The sequence below is a fragment of the Mauremys reevesii genome, linkage group 2 (genome assembly GCF_016161935.1).
Source record: "Mauremys reevesii isolate NIE-2019 linkage group 2, ASM1616193v1, whole genome shotgun sequence".
NCBI classification, from domain to species: Eukaryota; Metazoa; Chordata; order Testudines; family Geoemydidae; genus Mauremys; species Mauremys reevesii.
The window spans coordinates 197236953-197256918 of NC_052624.1; the positions used below are offsets into that span (position 1 = coordinate 197236953).

Genomic DNA, 19966 nt, shown 5'->3' on the forward strand with positions numbered 1-19966 from the left:
CTGAAGACAGAGCTGGGAAAATGAATGCACCACTTCAAAATCTGCTCTAAGCTACATTATCCCTTAGCAATCCCTGCTCTCCAGAGAAAAGCAGTATTTTTTCAGGTTTGTTATTCTATCTTGTACTTTACAGACACTCTCTAAAACTAAACTTCCTATATAAGACAAATGAGAAAGCTCCTAGTAAGTGGCAGCCCTAAAATTGTTTCTCAGGCTGATGAATAGAAAACCATCTGATGACTCAAAATGAGTGCAGTAAACATAAAATATTCATTTAGAATTTCCTTTGTCAGTAAATTTTTAACACTGTACCATTGACAACTCTGACCTAAAAAGTACATCCACTGTATTTTCTTCAGCTTCTTTTTCTTGAAATAATTTTATAGAAATCAGTATCAGATTATGTTAACCGTTTATCTGATTGTATAATTCCATCTATAGAATCACCTCTTATTCATCTCCACTTAATGAACCATATAGACAGATATTAACAAATACTCATCCAGTACAAATCTTATCTGATGTCCACAGTGATAAGAAACTACTTTGGAAAGTAACAGCTCCAGCAGACAAAAATAACTTATTTTGGCTCTATTTCAATATAGTAAGAATCATATGAAAAAGTGAATTAAGATTTCAAACTCTTACCAACACCCACTTCTGACATTTTTCCAGATTTTAGGCTAGTTTATGCTAAATACTCATTCGCAAGTTATCACCTCTAAGTTGGATAACACCATCATGGTGGAAAATTCACCAATATTACAGGAGTAGTATAATTTTAATGTCAAAGTATCTCAGCACGCATCAGCACCTTTTCCTCTCTTTTCTCACCTTATTCTTCTCTCATACGTGTACAGACTATTTATATTTTAACAATTAGGTCATGGTATCACCCTCATTACAATCCTGTGCCTAACTCAGCTTATGAAATTCACATCAAGAAAATGTGCCACCATGAGGATTTGCTTCAGCGGCTTAGCCTTGTGAAGTTACAGTTTCTTACTACATTTGCCTAAAAACAAGTCATAACCCTTCAGAGTTTCCACCTACTATAACTACAGCACTGCAAATGCATTGAAAGTTACTTGTTGAGAACAGCATGTCTAGTTTTCTGTAGGCTTAGGGTACATTTTCAGGTTTCTCACTACTACCCACATCTATTTATTAAACCCATTTTATGAAACTCAAAGGTATCATTAAAATTTGTATTTAAAATAAAACTTTTCATTGGATACAGTATATTGTGTAATCTTTGGCACTGAAACACCCCTAACCCTTACAAAAAAGTATTTGTAGGGGCCTGAGTGGCTTATACTTTGGAGTATACAGCTACAGCTGGAGCAACACTGGATAATGAATCATTAAACCTTTTCAGCTTGGGGCATACAAAAGAATTTAGACAAAGGTTTTATTTCCTGGTTTCATTGAATATATGCTTTTATGTCAGACAAACTGAAAGGTAACACAGTTGGAATATAGTAAATGTCAATATTTAATCTTGCCTTTCCTTTCTCATTTTAAAAACCACAATGCATCATCTCAGCATGATTCATAAAAAATGTCCTGCTTCTCTCCCCCAACTGACTCAAACTATTTTTGTTGCTAGGTAATGTCTGCAGCGAGCTGTCCTCCTAACACGGGAAAGATTAAGAGATATCAGATGGAAGACAGCATCCCAGTAATCACAGCTGAAAGACACCTGCACTTAACATCTTGGGACGGTAGCACCATGTCTTATTGTTTGAATCCATTAGACCTCTGCTGTAATACATGACAAGCAACACCACTTACCTGTCAGGAATCAGGAACTTTGTCAGGTAGCCATTTGTATTGATCAAATAAAGAGATTGGGTATTCAGAGAAACGTGCACATAAAACAGGCAAACAAAATGCGTTATAAATGGGTCTAATTCACCAATATGTTCCAGATTAAAAAACAGCTCCAAATCCAGTTGAACTGTTCCCACGAGAATCCTCCATGAGGAAGGGGATCTTCCACCAGCAGGTGGCTGCCAGAGAAGCTGCTATAAGACTACCCTTCATGGCTGCCAGTGCAGTGGCCAGAGAAAAATGGACATAGCTAGGGCACCCCTTCATCTGGCAGCTGGTGCAAGAGAGAACAGCCTTAATTCTTGTATTAACCTGCATAGAAGCCATAGCCCAGCAGCCCCAAGACCAGAGGAGCTACCTTTCTCCCCTCCAGACTTGCCCTGAGTGCTCCTTGGCCTGTCCAGAGAATCTAGCCCAATATCTTCTTCTGCACACAGGTCAATTTTCCGGTTAATGTATTTACAAAGCATAGCCCCAGACCTCTTAGATTCCAAGATATAAACCCAATGGAGATAAAGGAAGCAGAACTTGCAGAAAAATTATACTCCAAGATTACTGTATTTCTGCCATAGGTTCATCTGTAAATACAGCATTAGTAAAAAGGAAAACCTTTCCAGCCCTAGCAAACCAAACCACAGCTCACTCCCTACTGTAAACACCATGCCATTGCCTACAAAGTAAGGAGGAGAGGGAAAAAAACCCAATACTTAACTGGAACACCTAACTTTTAAATCTTTTGTGCTTTAAGGAGCATTTAACACAAATAGAAACTCTTTCCACTTTTCTCAATGAATTAACAATAAGTTATGTAGTTGTATTATGATAGCACCAAAGGACCTCAGTCTGGAATCAAAGGCCCAGTTGTGCTAGATGTTGTACAAATACTTATTTAAAAAGAGAGACTCTGCCCCGAAGAGTTTATAATCTAGGTTAAATAAATGATCATTCATGATTTAACCAATATTATGGCTTCTTCATAGGGAAACATGCAGCAAAATGTTTTTTTTCTTACTGCATATAATTGGTTTTTGCAGTTTAAATATGTGAACAGCTTAATCTATGCTATATATCTCACAGTTTCTGTGCAGCTGCCATGATTATTTGTAGCATTAAACAATCTCTCCCCAATGGCTCTTTAATGAACAGCATTCTTCCACTGCATGTCTGGGAGCTTCTCTCCCTTTATTAGCCATGTTATAGACCATTGTGAACATGTGGCCAGAAACAGCATGATATCTCGATAAATTATTCATATTAGTAAAGTACAGAAATGCAGTAAACAATTAAAACAAACTTAATAGCTATCTATACAATCAAAAATCTGGTGCCACTGCCCAGAAACTTCGCACAGTGTAATCAACAAAACAGATTCCAACCTTCAGGGATATTTAATTATTACAACTACACCTGGTTAGCTCACATTATGAATCCACCCTGAAAACATTCTTCAAGGAGACTTCACTGCAGTGACATTAGTTTTAATCAAAGTAGTTTTCAACACACTGACTAGATTCGGCTTCGAGAATGCATATGTAAGTATGTATTTCCTCATCAAAAAGGTTAAATGGCAGCAAAACTTCAAAACGTGGCATATGAAGTCCAATATCCCGTAAAACTGGTGTCTTAAAACAAAAACTCCTGGAATATAATGGAAGTCTCTAAGGCTTTATTTAGAGTGGAGATTTAACTCAGTTACACCCATCAGTGTAGCAGTATTGGTTCTACCTCTAACATAGGCAGGTCAAGATGCTATTTTCACCAATGGAGCTTACCCCACTGTCAAGCACAGGTAAGTTCCACCAGTGTAAATAACAGCTTTGACAGTCTACACTAGGGTTTTGCACCAATACAGGTCACCAATAGCTGTGACCAGGGCAACTTCCAGTGCAGACAAAGCCAAAGGGCCTGTATAAGAATGCGTGGTTCTTCCATTGTGTCACCCTAGATTGCAGGTCAAGAATCTTGTATTCGTCAATTACTGCTAAGTAATGTTGGCAGGTGGGTCCAAACAGGACCTAAGCAGGGTAGAAATGAAAGATTTTGGAGAGAAATCTTTAGAACAGCCAAGTTCAGAGATGAAGCTTATTCTGAGGTTTATGTTGTTATCATTATGAGTTACCAGGTAAGTCAAAACATAGGAAGGGATGACTTTAGACACTAACTCAGAGTCTGTGTGCAGAAATTGGGTTAAGGTGTCGGTCCATTTACAAACACCCTTCAAAAGCCATCCACAAAAGTACAAGCATCAAGACTACATGTTCAAAACAGCATAGCAGCTGCATCACTTGCACTGCAGTTTATTTTAACCCTAACCTCGAGAAAAGATTTAACTGAAGACTCAGACAGATGTCACCTGCTTAATATAATGGTACTCTTCACGTCCAAACTCGAGAGAAAAAAAGTCCCTAATAAAAAGAAACAAGACAACAAATAAAGCATGGCAATAAGCAGGGTTTTTGAGCAGCCTGTGTCTCCTGGACCAGGCAACAGATGAAAATAATCCTGTTCATCAATAACACAGAGACTCCAAAACAACAAGGGTTATCACTTTGGAGACCATGCCAGAAACAGTATCACCATCAACATCAAGTAGCTGGCAGTACATACTGTTGTGTGAAGAGATCATCCGAAGGTCATTAAATATTTACCTTATGGTTAAAAGCCAAATGAGATTATCCTCACGGATGTCACCTAATAAACACAAATTACATTTCAAAGGATGCCAATTCGAGAGTAGTGATCACTCTATATAATAGTTTAAAACTGGCTAGTAATGGGGAGAGAAGGGGAGAGCATACAATGAATGTAATCTGTTCACGCCCAGCACTCATTTGGAAGAAACTCTAGACACACACACAAACTGTATTATCATTCAAAGGATCATTCAGTGTATTCAAAGGATCATGCAGTGTATTGTAATCTAAGGCCTTGTCTACACACAAAAATTGCTCTGTTTTAACAATACCCATATAAAGGGGTTTAACTAGTGTGACAGTTTCATCTATATATAGGCGCTTTATACTGGAATAGCTATTCCCTAACAGCAAGGGAATAAATGAGACAGGTGTAAGGCACTTTTACACCAGTGTAACCGTGTCCACACTAGGCCTTGTACCGGTATAGCTATATCATAGCTCTAATCGAAATAGAAACAAAAACTGTATGCAGACCAGGCAGGTCTCAAGCTCAGAAAAAATACATTGGGAGCTAATATTCCTGTGTAAGAGAGAGTACCACAGCAAACTTTCAGACCACACAGATATCAAAGTCGATTAAAGAAATTAGGACAAGCTACTGTAGACTAAAGGCTTTCTCCCCCACATCTCAATTATGGGAAATTCCTTTATACAAAGTTACACAAGCTGAAAGAAAAAGGGATGGGGAGGGATTTTCTTATTTCTTTATTTACAGAGCGTGCTTTCTTTACAATATGCATTGATAAACAACTGCCCATTGTACTCTTTCTACACTTTCACCTTTCCCCAAAAAGGGAGATTACATAAGAGGAACGTAGGGATACCATCAATTAGCCAAGTTACTGCAGAATAAGAAATACTATATTAAATAAGGAAGGCATGAGTAAAGCCATTTGCAGTTCTAAAAGGAGCAAATGATTTAGAAGTTCCAGGCTACAGAAGGGCTAGATTTTACCATTTTAAAAAAGTCTCCTTTGTTACCATCAATGTGCCTGTTATAATTGCAATTGACATTCACAGGTACCTGCTGGGTTATAATTTCAGTGCCAGAGACTCCAGCCAATGGCAAGTACATATTTCATGCTTCCAGTTACCTCAGTGGTATTTTTCTCTCTCTGTCTTCCCATCCACACAGGGAACAACCTGTCTATGGAGAGACACCACACTGCCATCACCACCTGTTGCATAAAGTACCACCTCTACTGTAATTATGAAGCTGTGGCTGTGCCTGACCTTTAGCAACATTCATGTTTAACTCACTTCAATACACTGACTCAGAGAAGCCCTGCCTAACCCCTGATTAAATATATATCTTCAGTAAGAATACCAGGAAAGGTTTTATAAAGTGTTCCAAGGCCAAACTTTCTCTCTTTCAGTCTTTCTCACTTCTGCCTGAAGGTTGGAATAAATGGTCAGTTTTCACCAGGGAGAGGGGTAAATAGCAGGGTCTCCAAGGATTTATACAGGGACCAGTGCTGTCAACATATTCATAAATGATCTTGGAAAAGAGGTAAACCATGAGGTGGCAAAATTTGCAGACAATACAAAATTACTCAAGGTAATTAAACCCAAAGCTGCCTGCAATGAATTAAAAAGGGATCTCACAAGACTGGGTAACAAAATGACAGATGAAATTCAATGTTGATAAATGCAAAGTAATACACATTGGAAAACATAATCCCAACTATACATACAAAATGACAGGGTCGAAATTAGTCATTACCCCTCAAGAAAGAGGGCGACATTGTGGACAGTACTATGAAAACATCCGCTCAATGTGCAATAGCAGTCAAAAATGCTAATGGAATGTTAGGAATAATTAGAAAACGGAAAGATGATAAAACAGAAAACATAATGCTAGTATATAAATCCATGGTATGCTCACACCTTAAATACTGTGTACAGTTCTGGTCACCCCATCTCAGAAAAGATATATTAGAACTGGAAAAGGTACAGAGAAGGGCAACAGAAATGATTAGGGGTATGGAACAGCTTCCATATGAGGTGAGATTAAAAAGACTGGGACTGATCAGTTTAGAAAACAGAAAATTAAGGGGGGGGGAGATGATAAACATCTATAAAATCATGAAGGGTGTGGAAAAAGTGAATAGCAAAGTGTTATTTACTCCTTCACATAATACAAGAACCAGTGGTCATTCAATGAAATTAATAGGCACAGGTTTAAAACAAACATATGGAAGTATTTCTTCACACAATGCACAGTCAACTCATGGAACGGGTTGCCAGGGGATATTGGCCAGTTTGGCCGTTTTTATGTTCTTATACCTTTCCTCCCTTCTATTTTCTCACTACCAGTTCTCCTTTCTTTCTTGGATGCGGCATTGCCTCTTCTTTGGATTAACTATATAACTATTTGCTTACCTAAAATCCAACAAAAGCATTTACTTGAAAAAAATCATAATTTTGTCCAGCATTGGATATGGAGAAATATCAGAGATTTTCTCTTCTTGTGTCACCATCTGTCATTCTTTTGCTTATTATATAACAATTAAGCAACAACAAATAACTTCCAACTATTGCATCTACAATGTGTGAGCGGAGAGAACAGAGGAAGAATAAATGATACTGCGGTGAGAACACTATATCTTAAATCTGCATGACTGTACTTGAGAAACTCAGTCTCTGCATTAAATAACAAGAGGTGCCTATCTATTTAAATAACTTTAGATTTATCTAATAATCTTCAGGGTGTTTCAGTGGTAAAAAGTGGTTACTAAGCTGTTTTGTAACTGTTCTTCTTTGAGATGTGTTGCTCATGTCCATTCAATTTCAGGTGTGTGCATGCCCAGTGAACTAAAGTTGGAGATTTTTTCCTTTAGTGATACCCTTTGGGATGGCGCATATACCCTCTGCTGCCTTGTGCTGCAGCACAATGTTATAAAGGCTGGAGCCACCCCCTTCCCCAACGTGATTTCCTTCGTACTAGACCGACTACAATAAGGAGGGGGAGGAAGGTAGCTCGTGGAATGGACATGTGCAACACGTCTTGAAGGACAACAAAAATAGGCTTGCACAGGAAGTGTTGTATGGTATCTTATAACTGTGGGCATTTACTCTTTTATTAGTTTCTGAAGAGAGAGTAAGCAGGCCTGCTGAGGCAGAGTTGGGGTTTTTTTTGTTTTGTTTTGCTAGGAATAACACAGTGAAGGCAGGGAACTGTTCAGCCTGGAGATACCCTGGTCTGGAGGGACAGAGACTTGTGTCTCCACATAAGAAAGGTGACAGCCAGGGAAGCTAGAAGCCTGAAGGTGGGTGCCCTTGCTGGATGATAGGGGGGAACGCAGATGCAGTTGTCCTGAACTGTGACACCTTCATCCTTTCTGCAACTGCTACAAACAATTGGGATGACAATCTAAACGATCTGGTTCTGTCCAAGTAAAAAGCTAACACCATTCTGATATCTAAAGTATGGATTCTCTCTTCAGCCTTAGGAAAGAAAGTTGGTGAGAATATTCCTTGATTGATGTAGAATTCCAACACTATTTTAGTCTCAAAATTCAGATGCAGATGTAAGTAAACTTTGTCCTTATACAAGATTGTGTAAGGATAGTCAGCAACCAACACTCATAATTTCACCACATTTCTCACAGGGCAATAGTTACCAAAAATGCTATTTTAATGGATGGATACTATTGGTTCAAAAGGGTGGACCCATCAATGCTGTTATCACCAGATTCAAGTCCCAGGGAGAAATAGGATCTATCACTAGGGATATAAACTGTTTAGACCCTATAAAAATCTAACTGATATTGGATTCGAGAATACTGACTGGCTAGCAATTAGAGAGTGGAAACAGAGATAGCTGCCAGGTGAACATGAATGGAATTAATAGATAGGCCTTGTTGTTTCAGGTAGCACAGATAATCCAAAACATGCCCAGACAGCAAAACATCTTTCTGTTATGACCATAAGGAGAATTGTTTCCACTTTAGCGGGTAAGCAGATCAAGTAGAAGGCTTTCTGCTATTCTGGATGATGTTCTGTATGTTCCCCAAACACTCTGCGTCCTGAGGCATTAAACATGAAGCATCCAGGTGGAAAGATAGAGAGAAGATGGGTTGGGATTCAGAAATTGACCATGGTCTGGGAGATCAGGCTGGTTCTGTTGGTAGTGTCAAAGGAGCCCTGGTGAAGAGGCTCTGCAGCCTGGAGAATGAATGTTGGCGAGGCCAAACTGGTGCTATGAGAATAATGCAAACCTGATGATGCTTGAGCTTAGTCAACACCATGGGAATGAGTGGAATGGGAGGGTAGGAATACAGAAGACTCTCTCTCCAAGACAGCAGGAAAGAGTCCATCAGAGACCCCTGCCTGACCTGCTACTGAACAAAAGAATTAGCACTTCCCATTATGGTGAGTTTTTTTAAAATGTAATCAAGATTATATTTTTGTCAGCAGCCTAAAATGTAACGTACTGACCGTAATGTTCCTAGACAGACGACAATTTGAAAAATGAGTCTCATGATATCTGACCTGAGAGACTACTCATGATCTCCGCTGACAGATCTGCTTAGCCAACCTGTCAAACTGTTGTGAATCCTGGGAAGAAGGGATGCTTTGAGGTGAATTGCATTGGTGATGAACAACTCCCAAAGCTTGTCAGAAACTATCCAACCTGGCCCCTCCCTGTCTGTTCACATAGAACATTGCCACAATGTTGGCCTTGAGGACATGCAGAATCTTTCCCTTGATGTGAGGGAGAAAAGTCCAATAGGCCAGATGAATAGACCTCAACTCCCGATGTTTATGTGGAGAGCTAAATCTTACTGTGGCCATGTACCTTGAATTTTTAGATTGCCTAGATTCTGTAGAGACGAAGCATCCATAATCAGAGCCAGTGTGAATAGGGGAGAGGCAAAGAGAACTGACATATACACGTTGGTTGCATCCATCCACCAGCACCTAAATGAACATGTCCAGTGGTGACAAACCAGGGAGTACACTAACTTTAAACCTGAAACTTTCTGAGTTGAAGTCTGGCATGCTGAACTGCATAGGTGCAGGAGGCCATGTGTCCCAGAAGAACTACCTTACAGTTGTGGTTGGATGGGCTTTTAGGTCTGTGGAAATGGTTAACATTGTCTGGAATCTGGCTTGAGATAAGAAACCCTGGCAACTGTAGAATCCAAGACTGTCCCTATAAACTCTATCCTCCGAACTGGGGAGAAGAATGACTTGTTCTTGTTGATCAACATACCCAGAACACTGAAGAGGGGGTCTATCTTGAGTAGACTGAGTTCTACTTGGCTCTTGGACCTATCTTGTACCGGCCATTTGCCCAGGTACAAAAATACTTGCATCCCTGTTTTCCTTAGGAAAGCATACCTGAAGTAGAATGGCAAGTGCAATCACTCAAAGAATGGCTAGGGATGTCCACAATCTCTCAGGAGTCATTCAGCACCTTGCAGGATCAGGCCAACAATAAACTGATGTTTGCAAAAGCCATAAGGTTTTACAAAATAATCAGTCCTCTGATTCCATTGTCTTCATGTCATCAAAAAACAAGTATCTCTTCTCACATCAACAACTAACAATGAGCTGTCATCACCTATCCAGAATAGAGACATTTTTTGGGTCCCAGGAATATCCCACCAGGCCAGCAAAAGACACCAGATGGCCTACTATATTGGTGTCATATCAAATTTCTAAAATTATGTAGGGCACTCTTTCAGAGACGTAGGTTGCTGTGATATTTTGGACACAGAGGTCTTCCACTCCTGGAGACCTGAATCAAACTTACATGTAAGCATAGCACTTGTTGCTATGACATAATCGCAAGCTTGTTTGTGTTATGAATACTGTGTAATGAAGTCTGCCTGCAGTCTCCTCTATTCTGGGACTGAAAGCACTTTGACTTATGAGTTATGGCAAACATTTTTAGTCTGGGTATCTGTTGTCGCAGTAGCTGTTTGGGAGAAGGAGAGAGGTGGTCAAGGATGTGACCAATCCCCAAAGGAACAAGGGCTCTATAAAAAAAAAATCCCCAAAACAATTCAACTGAACTAACAAGAATTGTGAAGTGATGTGCACCCCAGACTCTGCTCTTTTTAAGGACAGGCAAGGCCTAGCCAGTTTCCCTTTACACACACATTCTCTCTAGAATAGGATCACATTATGGAGGCTGCTAGTAGTGTGCTCTCCCACATAGAGTCATCTTCCCATTTAACCTCCACCACACACAACCCTTCCTGCTTTCCCACAAAGTGTTCCCAACTCCCTCTAGAGAGGCAAAGTGCATACCCTCCTGATTAAACGTCCCTCCTAATGCACATTCCCCACTTTGCGAGTCAGCAAGTACCGTCTCTTGCATACATATAGACTTCATTTGGGATGTTTCTCGAACGCCCATGTTCACTAACATCCCCATGAGTCAAGAGGGGTGCCCCAGAAACACGCAAGCAGTGGTGACCTTGCACTACTGATTCTCTCTCACAGTCCCTTAAAGCAGGAAAGACATGCTTATGGCTTCCTGTGTCCAAGTCACAACAGCCTCCTTCCCCAAAGGAGGTAAAGCAAACCTAAAAAAACTTTTTTTTTTTTTTGCAAATTGTTGAGGGATGATTCAAAATAAAGACCTCTGTGCGACGGAGAAAAAAGTTTTGTCTTTTTCAGTGCAGGGTAGTAATAGTGAAGCTTTGAGAGGCTCTCTCACCTCTTTACCTCAAGACTCTGACCGAATGAAGCTGCCCTATCCAGAAATCTGGTCCTATTGAGAAAGAATGAGCTGTGAAAAGTCACCCCATTGCTTTTCATATATGAGTTTTTTGGGGGGATGAGCAATTTAGAGTAGGAAAAGCTACCCTCCCACACACACTTCCCACCAGTATTCCTCATGACTGGAATAGGGGAGAAGGTTTGCTTTACCTCCTTTGCAAAAAAAATAACTTTTAGTGTGAATGACAGCAGAGAACAAAAAAGAATAAGGCTATTTAAATTCAGTTTTAGATGTTTTTAAGACAGACTACTTTTAGCAGCTTGTGAAAGAACATCGCTACAGTGTGGAGCGCTCAGTGTCACTGCATATAATTGCTCTAGCTGAGCGCATAACAATACAGAGCTGTGCTTCTGCTTTCTCAGATTGGAGGAAAAAAAAGCTAATTTGACAAAGCTGAGTCACAGCACAAAAACCTTATTTTTACTTGTGAGGAAAAACCATTACAAAACATTTTTTCCCCCTGGGATTTCAGTCTGACCCATGTTAGAATTTTGTGTGTGCTTTCCTTGATCTAGTAATAAAAGATAATGGAACTAAAAACGCACTCGGTGCAGAAAGAAAGATGAAAGAGTTGCTGAGGTATCAGAAAGGCCACAGTAACTTATAAACTGAAAATCGTTTTAAAAATGGAAGCTACAAAGAAATTCACTGCACTAAGTTCTACAATGGGGAAAAACACCTCTGGCACTGGTGCTAAATTCAAAAGGAAAAAAAATATTAAACTGTCTAAGGCAGTGGTCCCCAACCTTTTCGTCTGGCAGGCGCCAGAGGAAGGACCGTGGTGGCGGTGGAGCATCCGCAGAAATGCCGCCGAATTTCTGCGGCGTTTCAGCGGCGACGCCTCTCGATGACGTCACTTGGCGGCAAGTGGCGTCATCGAGAGGCGTTGCCGCCGAATTTCTGCGGCGTTTCAGTGGTGACACCTCTCGATGATGCCACTTGCTGCGGACAAGTGACATCATCGAGAGGCGTCGCCGCCAAAACACCGCAGAAATTCGGCGGCATTTTGGCGGATGCTCCAGCACCGGCCAGGATGCGGGTGCATTTAGTTGCACCGCGTTGGGGACCCCTGGTCTAAGGGTATGTCTTCACTGCAGAATTAACTCACACGAGCGGCACCCAGGTCTGAGCAGCTACGCTGCAAAGCCACACCTGAGTTAATGTTTCCTCATTGGTGCTGCAATCACCCATGTGTGTCGCTAGGACTTCTAGGGGCAAATCCCAATGGTTCTTTCTGCTGCAGTAGACTGTGCTGCTCTGATACCTTCACAGTGAATTATGGGAAAACTTGTCCGTCCCCCAGACATAAAAGAAATTGTGGGGTGGTAATGGAGGACTATCAGCAGTTGAGTGATTTAGCCTGCACCCTCACTGCAAAGTGCATGGGTTAGCAGAGAGAATGAAAACGGCACTTCTGCACCCCCACATCTGGGCCTGCTCAGCTGGGTTTTAAACAAGACTGAGATGGACAAGAGGGAGGTAGAGGCAATACCTGAGCAAGGGCTCAAGATACACTGGACTGAAGATAGAACCTAAACTGCTGATGAGGAGGCTGTGGCTGAGCCAGAAGACAAACATTTATTTCTGGCTAGTTTAAATTCCATGGATTGAAATAGGGACACACTGCACTGGCCTTTGACAACAGCTCAAAAAAGGTGGATAATTCTTAAATGCTTTATATCAGACGTGGGCAAACTACAGCCCGCAGGTCATATCTGGCCTGCAGGACTGTCCTGCCCAGCCCCTGAGCTCCTGGCTCCTCCCCTCCCCCACTGTCCCTCCTCCCCTGCAGCCATGCCGCCATGCGGGCCACACTCCGGCCCGCCGCTCCCGCTGGGCAGCGTGGGGAGCGCAGCTGGCTCTGGCCGGGTGTCGCGGCTGTAAGCTCCTGCTGCTGGGGTAAGGGGGCAGGGAGGTTGGGTAAGGGAGCGGGGGCTTCTGGGGAACAGTCAGGGAGGAGGGGGCGGTTGGATGGGGCAGAGGTTCTGGGGGGATGGGGAACAGGGAGGGTTGGGAGTGGGAGTCCCAGAGGGCCTGTCAGGGGGCAGGGATGTGGATAGGGGTCAGGAGGACAGTCAGGGGATAGGGAGCAGGGGGGGTTGGATAAGGGGGTGGGATCCCGGGTGCAGTTGGGGCGGGGGTCCCGGAAAGGGGTGGTGAGGGGACAAGGAGCATGGGGGGTTGGATGGGTTGGAGGTTCTGAGGGGGGAAGTCAGGGGGCGGGAAGTGGGAGCGGGTGGATAGGGGGCAGGGGCCGGGCAGTTTGGGAAGGTACAGCCTTCCCTACCCATCCCTCCATACAGTTGCACTCCCCTGATGTGGCCTTCTGGCCAAAAAGTTTGCCCACCCCTGCTTTATATGATTCACCCTGTCTCATAAAAAATTAAACATCCCCTTATAGAATTTACATATAGGAAAATCAAAAACTCCCTCAAATCCAAGGCGGGTGCAGCATTAGACTGAAGTCTGAGGAGGAGTACAATGAAGAAAGAGCATCTCAACGGAGTGAAACAACAGTATCATAGTATTTTAAATACAACCTAGGCAACTGTGCCATTATAGCATTTGGCTTTATGCACATCGCTCTGCACTGTCTCTGGTGATTTGTGTATTGTCTATGCATTTGTCAAATGCCATCAGTAACCTTTCAAGTTTCTTTTAAATCAATGACAGACTATTTGTTTTCCTAATTAGCCAGGCAGGTATATTTGTGGCTCTCTGGAGAAGAAGTCATTTTGCTTTAGCATGGAACGCACATCCTCAGAAAAGAAATGGCGATGTCAACATAAATTTATATAAAAGATACATCAAGAAAAAAAAAAAAGCTACTCAGGTGCTTCACACATCCCGGGGAATTAAGTAACAGACACACAAGTCTTTTTCACATTCAGCACCTATAGCTGAAATCCTGTGAGGTACCAAGCACTTGTAATTCCTTTTGACTTCAGTTATACAAGCTTTAATCTTTTGATGGAATATGGAGGCGTTCCCTTCTACATCACCAGTTTGACTTCAATGGGAGTTAGAGGTAGTAGGTACCTGCCAGGAGCTGCCTCAGAGTTAGAGGAATGTAGAAGAATAATGGTGTGTGCTCAGTAGTAGCTTTTCCTCTAGTTTACTTTTTTAGAGACGGGGAAGTTAACTGTGTGACTGGAGGATAAAGAGGGTTCAAATCCAGTTGCTGGGATTTAATCTCTTATTTCAGGGATATTTCCAAAGGGCTGATGTGTCATACAAGCACAGGGAAAAAAATCAATACTTCTCAGTCACTTCTGAAGAGCAAATAGAAAACAACTTCTGGGCCATTACAGAAAATGAATGTGAGAAAGGGGAAAAAAGGAAAGAAAAGATAAAGTACACACATTTTATATAAAATATCCTCCCCATTTTCAGATTCTCTGACAGACAAAAATGGTATAATTCTTCTGGATCCTATAATCATACTACCTAAGCATCCTTAACTCTAATACAAGAAAGAATTAACAAAAACATATGGTAGTGTGCTCTCATGACAATACCTTAACTAGGCAGACTAAAACAACATTTTCAGAGTAGTTCTGAGAGGATCTGGCATTAAAAGACTTGCTTAAAGCAATATGGCTAGTGAAGTGAGACAAAGGGTCATTACTTAGTAATGGCTGCCATGGACTGGTAATTCTTGTCCTACCACCTATCCTAATAGTTATTCTATTTAAGAAAATAAAGGCAGCAAACCCAGATCACAGAGCATCTCAAAGGTCTCATCTGAGCCAGAATTGCCTGCCCAGGTACAGAAACATAACATTAATTGTGAGGACAAGGATGCAAATGTGCAGATACAGTGCACAATTACAAAAGAGGAACACAGTATTGTTCATGATAAGCAGCATCCCTTATAGACAAATAGGCTTCTGAAAATTATCCTTTACAACTCAAGGAAAGCAAAGCAACTGGTTCCTATAAGGAGTCATTGGAGATTAGAGCTTTTAAAAAATTGTCTGTTGTAGTTATGAATGGCTTGTTAGCTGAGTTCAACAGCAGGGAAGTCTGCAATTGATCAACTTTGCTGGTACCAATGGGAACTGCTATAAAGGATTTTGGCAGAGGGACAAGGAAGAGATGAGGAGGATATTTTATTCAGCCAATAAAAAGAGGAAATAATGTGTACAGATACATAAACAGCATCCTTTTCTTTGGAAATGATTTTCAAACTGTGGCCAATAGTTCAACATTTTGAGGTTCTGTCTCCTACCGATTGACCCCACAGTGGACCCCAAATCACCATAAAATTCTAATCTTTTACTATAACTTAGAGCTTTTACTATAACTCAGCTTAGAGCTCTGCTTTTTTTCTTTAGGGTTATGATCTGTTAAAAGTGTTGGAACATGTGGGTAATGATGTTTCAGTAGTCAAATCTGATCTGAAGTAATTAATTTATGACATCAAGCAGAACATTTACAAACACCTTTGCAACTCTAGAGAATCAGCCGAAACCATTTGGCCAACAGCAATGGAGATTCAGAAGACTGATCTAAATTGGGTAACTCTACTGGTCTGAGAATATTCTGAAGGGCCAGAGGAAGGCTGAAGGAGTTTTAAACAGGGGGAGAGGAAAGCATTCTATTCTTTAAAAAAACAAACATGAGTTTGTAAAAGTCTCTAACAAACAACTACTCCATTGCTCCCTAGCTTCTTCCCCTTTGATGTGACTTCCAACATGATCTGCACCAGAAGAAAAGGCAGAGTTTACCTTGTATCTGTCAGTGTGAGTCAGGAGAGGAATCAGAAATGAACAATAGAGCAGAAGTTCTCAAACTGTGGTCCATGGACCACCCGTGGTCCGCGGATAGTGCCCTCTAAGGTGCGCGCCTGGGCAGCCGCACATGAGAAAACCAAGGGCCATCCACCTAATGAGTGGAGCTGCGCTAATTAGGTGCCTGGATCATGGAGAAGACGCACATGTAAGTGGAGGTGGTGGCCTTGGGGGGGGATGGGGGGGAATAGGGGGCAAGTGGGAGGAGGCAGTAGGGTGAGAAGAGGGGGTGGAGAGAATTTGGGACATGCAGGGCTGCGGTGGCCAGAGAAAGAGGTGACTTTCCCCAGCTCCAGGGCTGCGGCTGCCAGGGAGAGACGGCCCTCCTTCCCAGCCCCAGCTCAGCGGCTGCTGTGCCGGGGGAGAGAGGGCACATCTATCACATTAAAATATGAGTTGTGTGCTTTTATTTGTAGTACCAAAAAAAAGTTGATTATTATTAAGGGTTTTTTTTTATATAGCGCTTTTATCCAAAGCACTTTACAATAGTTAGCTAATGATACAAACAACATTTGGAAAGATCATTAAGTGGTCTGCCAAGATCCTCAGCAATTTTCAAGTGGCCGTGAAAAAAAAAAGTTTGAGAACCATTGCAACAGAATATTCTGATCAGTTTGACTTCTGCAAATCAAGGCAGACACTGTCTATAGAAACAAGGTAGTGACAAGCAGAATTCACCCCAAAGTGGGAGAGCTACCAGTAATGCATGAATAATACTGTACTTGTTAAATAAAACTTAATTCTTTGCTATGGAACTCTTCCCATCTGCACAGCCAAGCCCACACGCACAAAAAAGAGGGTGTGTGTGTGAGAAAGAATAGATGCCTTAGCTGATTAAATATTCTTGTTCAACTCCATTACCAATTCCAAATTGCAATGACCACAAGTGTTGTGGGTCTGATTTTAATAATCTCTCTGTTAAGGATGAAAAGATACTCTTCCTCAGGAAGGAAATTAAACTACAGCTATGTCTACACTACAGTTTATGTTGGAATAACTTGTGTCGTACAGGTATGTTAATAAATCACCCCCTGAACGACATAAGTTACACTGATATAAGCGCTGGTGTGGACAGCACTCTGTTGGCAGGAGAGCTTCTCCCACCGACATAGCTACTGCCACTCCTGGGGGCTGGTGCAGTTAAGCCAAGGGCATAGAATGGCTGCATGAGAGAGAACTTACAGCAATATAGCTGCACTGCTGTAAACTCTCTAGTCTAGCTGGACCCTTAAATGAGCCCAAATAACCTTGTACCCCAAAGCAGGTACACACACTGCTAAAATGATGACTAGCAATACTGAGGTATTATCACCAGTGATTCTGCAGTAGCACAGTGTCTAGAACACTGCTGATGCATGGTGCTGAGGGGAAACATGAGCAGATGTACTTAAAAAAATTGTAGCTACAGAAATGACTAACAGCCCTTAACTATTCCACTTTTAGACACACACACACACACACACAGCTGGCCATTTAGCTTAAAAGATATGAACCGTGGAGGGCTGGATGGCTCAGAGGATTAAAAATAAGATATGCAGCTTTTCACCTCTATGTCAGCAGCAGTCTGAACAGTGACTGTAACTGGTTGCAATTGGATAGCAGTTCAATAGCTTGTATGAAATGAGTTACTGATCTCAGTCCAGAGCCTAGTGAACAAGTGTCCACATCAGAAAACCATCATCACAACAGGCACCCTTACTGGCACTCTCAGCGGAGAAGCCAAGAGTTTAGTGGTATGGAGAAAGAACTGAGCTCTTACCCCTAAAGCACGGGTGGAGGTCACGTCAGAGGCTAGGGCAGGATAAACTTGCCGTATTATTGCCTGTATGATGTGCTTGTTACAGCACTGCCAACCCCAAGAGTTCAAAATCATAAGTCAGGCCCTCAAAATCACGTTTTTTAAATAATAAATTATAAGTTATTTTCCTTCTGGTTTCTAAGCCTTTAGGGTGCACGTGCCTCCTGTTTTTTTTTCCTGCAACTATGAAGTCTAGAAATGTACATTTCAAGACTGAAAGCTGAAACTTTCATGAACTGTCTTGACTCCAACAGGTGGGTTTTAAGAAAAACACCAAGTTTCTTGAGACTCACGATAAAATCATGAGAGTTGGCAACACTGTTATGTAGATATGCAGAGAACTTCAGTCTCCAGACCAGTCAGTTTGGCGTTAAGAGCTGACTCCCAATCTTGTATTTAAATCACAAGCTCATCCTTCTAGTAGAAAACATAAATTAACACAGAAAATGGAAGTAGAGTGCTAATGCACACTCTTCAGCCCTTGGAGTCCAGATTTAAAGGTAGCGTCTGGCCAAAATCTTGATTTACTAGTTTATCTGGACATACCTTTGCTACTGTGAAGTAAGTGCAGCCTGTGTACAGTGTGTCTGATTGCTTCATGTTCTAATTCCGCTTCATTGTCTATGCTCTAGAATGGAGAAGATTGGCACAGACAGCAGTTAAGGTAAAGGTAATAATTGGAGATATACCAATCTCCTAGAACTGGAAGGGACTCGAAAAGTCATCAAGTCCAGCCCCCTGCCTTCACTAGCAGGACCAATTTTTTTTGCCCCAGATCTGTAAGTGGCCCCCTCAAGGATTGAGCTCACAACCCTGGGTTTAGCAGGCTAATGCTCAAACCACTGAGTTATCCCTCCCCTTCCATGTGGAAGGAAACTCTCACATGTGACTACACAATTGCTTTTTTGCAATGTTATTGTAGCCATGACAGTCCCAGGATATTAAAGAGACAAGGTGGGTGAGGTAATGTCTTTTACTGGACTAACTTCTGTTGGTGAGAGACGCAAGCTTTCAACCTTACATAGAGTTCGTCTTCAGGTCTGTGTTATATGTACCCACTTCCTCAGAGAAAGGTTTTTTGTAGGGGAGCTTAGCAATGCACGTTTTTTTTTAATCTGAAATGACTACTGCATCACTTTTGGTTTGTTGTTTCACAGTTTTTATCTTTTTTAAAAAAACTAATAACTCCAATATTTTGGGGATCCAAAAGTCTCAGCACAATGAATTTAGTATCTTTAAAACCGGTCAGATTTTTGCTCTCCCAATCTTTTCTGTGCACCATGAAATCTATTTTCCCTTGCTACACAAGAATCAGTTCCTTCGTTGCTTCTCACATTCCTTTAGTTTAACAAACTCAAATACAGTAAAACCTCACTGAAGAGATCACTGTTTTATGGACCAGACAGATCTCCCCATCTGGTTCTGTTTGCCTCAAGCACCTCAAATCCCTCTGCATCAGTGTTTGAAAAAACAATGCTTTTTCAGGTCCTGCTCTGACTATCATCGCTTTAACCAATAGTTTTCTCAATCTCATTACCTTGTGAATTTACTATTCCAAGCTTCAAGGCTTAACGCTCCTCACCACAGAGTCAGGGGACTGCTGTGATTTATCCCTCTGTGATTCCTCACAGCACGGCTAGAACTGCTTCCACAAGGAAGAAGATAGTCAATAGCAGCAGTCAGTATCCCAGGCTAATTATTAGTGCTCCCACAGGGAGATTGTATCATGTAAGCACTTCATCACTGTGAACCACAGATCAAATAGAGCAGAGGATGAGTAACGCCCTGGCAGTGACCTGCAGGCTGTCAATTGTTCACCTGTTGATGCCATTGACTCAGTCCAGTCAGATTCACTAGATCATACTAATTTACTCCTTCTAACCCCACGCAAGTACTGTTATTTTCATTGTTCAGTCAATAACAGCCAACAGATAATGAGATGTCTGATTGGTTATCAGTAAGTTCTACCCCGCTCCCTCGCCACTCTTCTCACACTCAGCTATCTAATTTATTATTTATTCACAGCAGAGACCACAATGCACCAGGCACTGTACAAAGGGCACGTTCACTGACCTGTAGAGTTTACAGTCTAAAAGGGCAGACAAAGTAT

The 19966-nt window shown here is 41.7% G+C and overlaps 1 protein-coding gene across 7 annotated transcripts in view; it reads right to left on the reverse strand.

Annotated features, from left to right (window-relative positions):
- The window catches only part of LDLRAD4 (low density lipoprotein receptor class A domain containing 4), a 234892-nt gene that overhangs the window by 133091 nt on the left and 81835 nt on the right, over positions 1–19966 (reverse strand). For 2 of the 7 annotated variants that reach the window (XM_039525328.1, XM_039525323.1), the window contains exon 1: positions 18403–18473. The exons of 2 other annotated variants lie outside the window; for them this stretch is intronic. The gene's annotated coding sequence lies outside the window, so the exon portion shown is untranslated. Of the gene's footprint in view, positions 1–18402; positions 18474–19966 lie in introns of those variants that run through there. 3 more of the 7 variants (XM_039525326.1, XM_039525324.1, XM_039525331.1) reach the window with 2 other exon arrangements.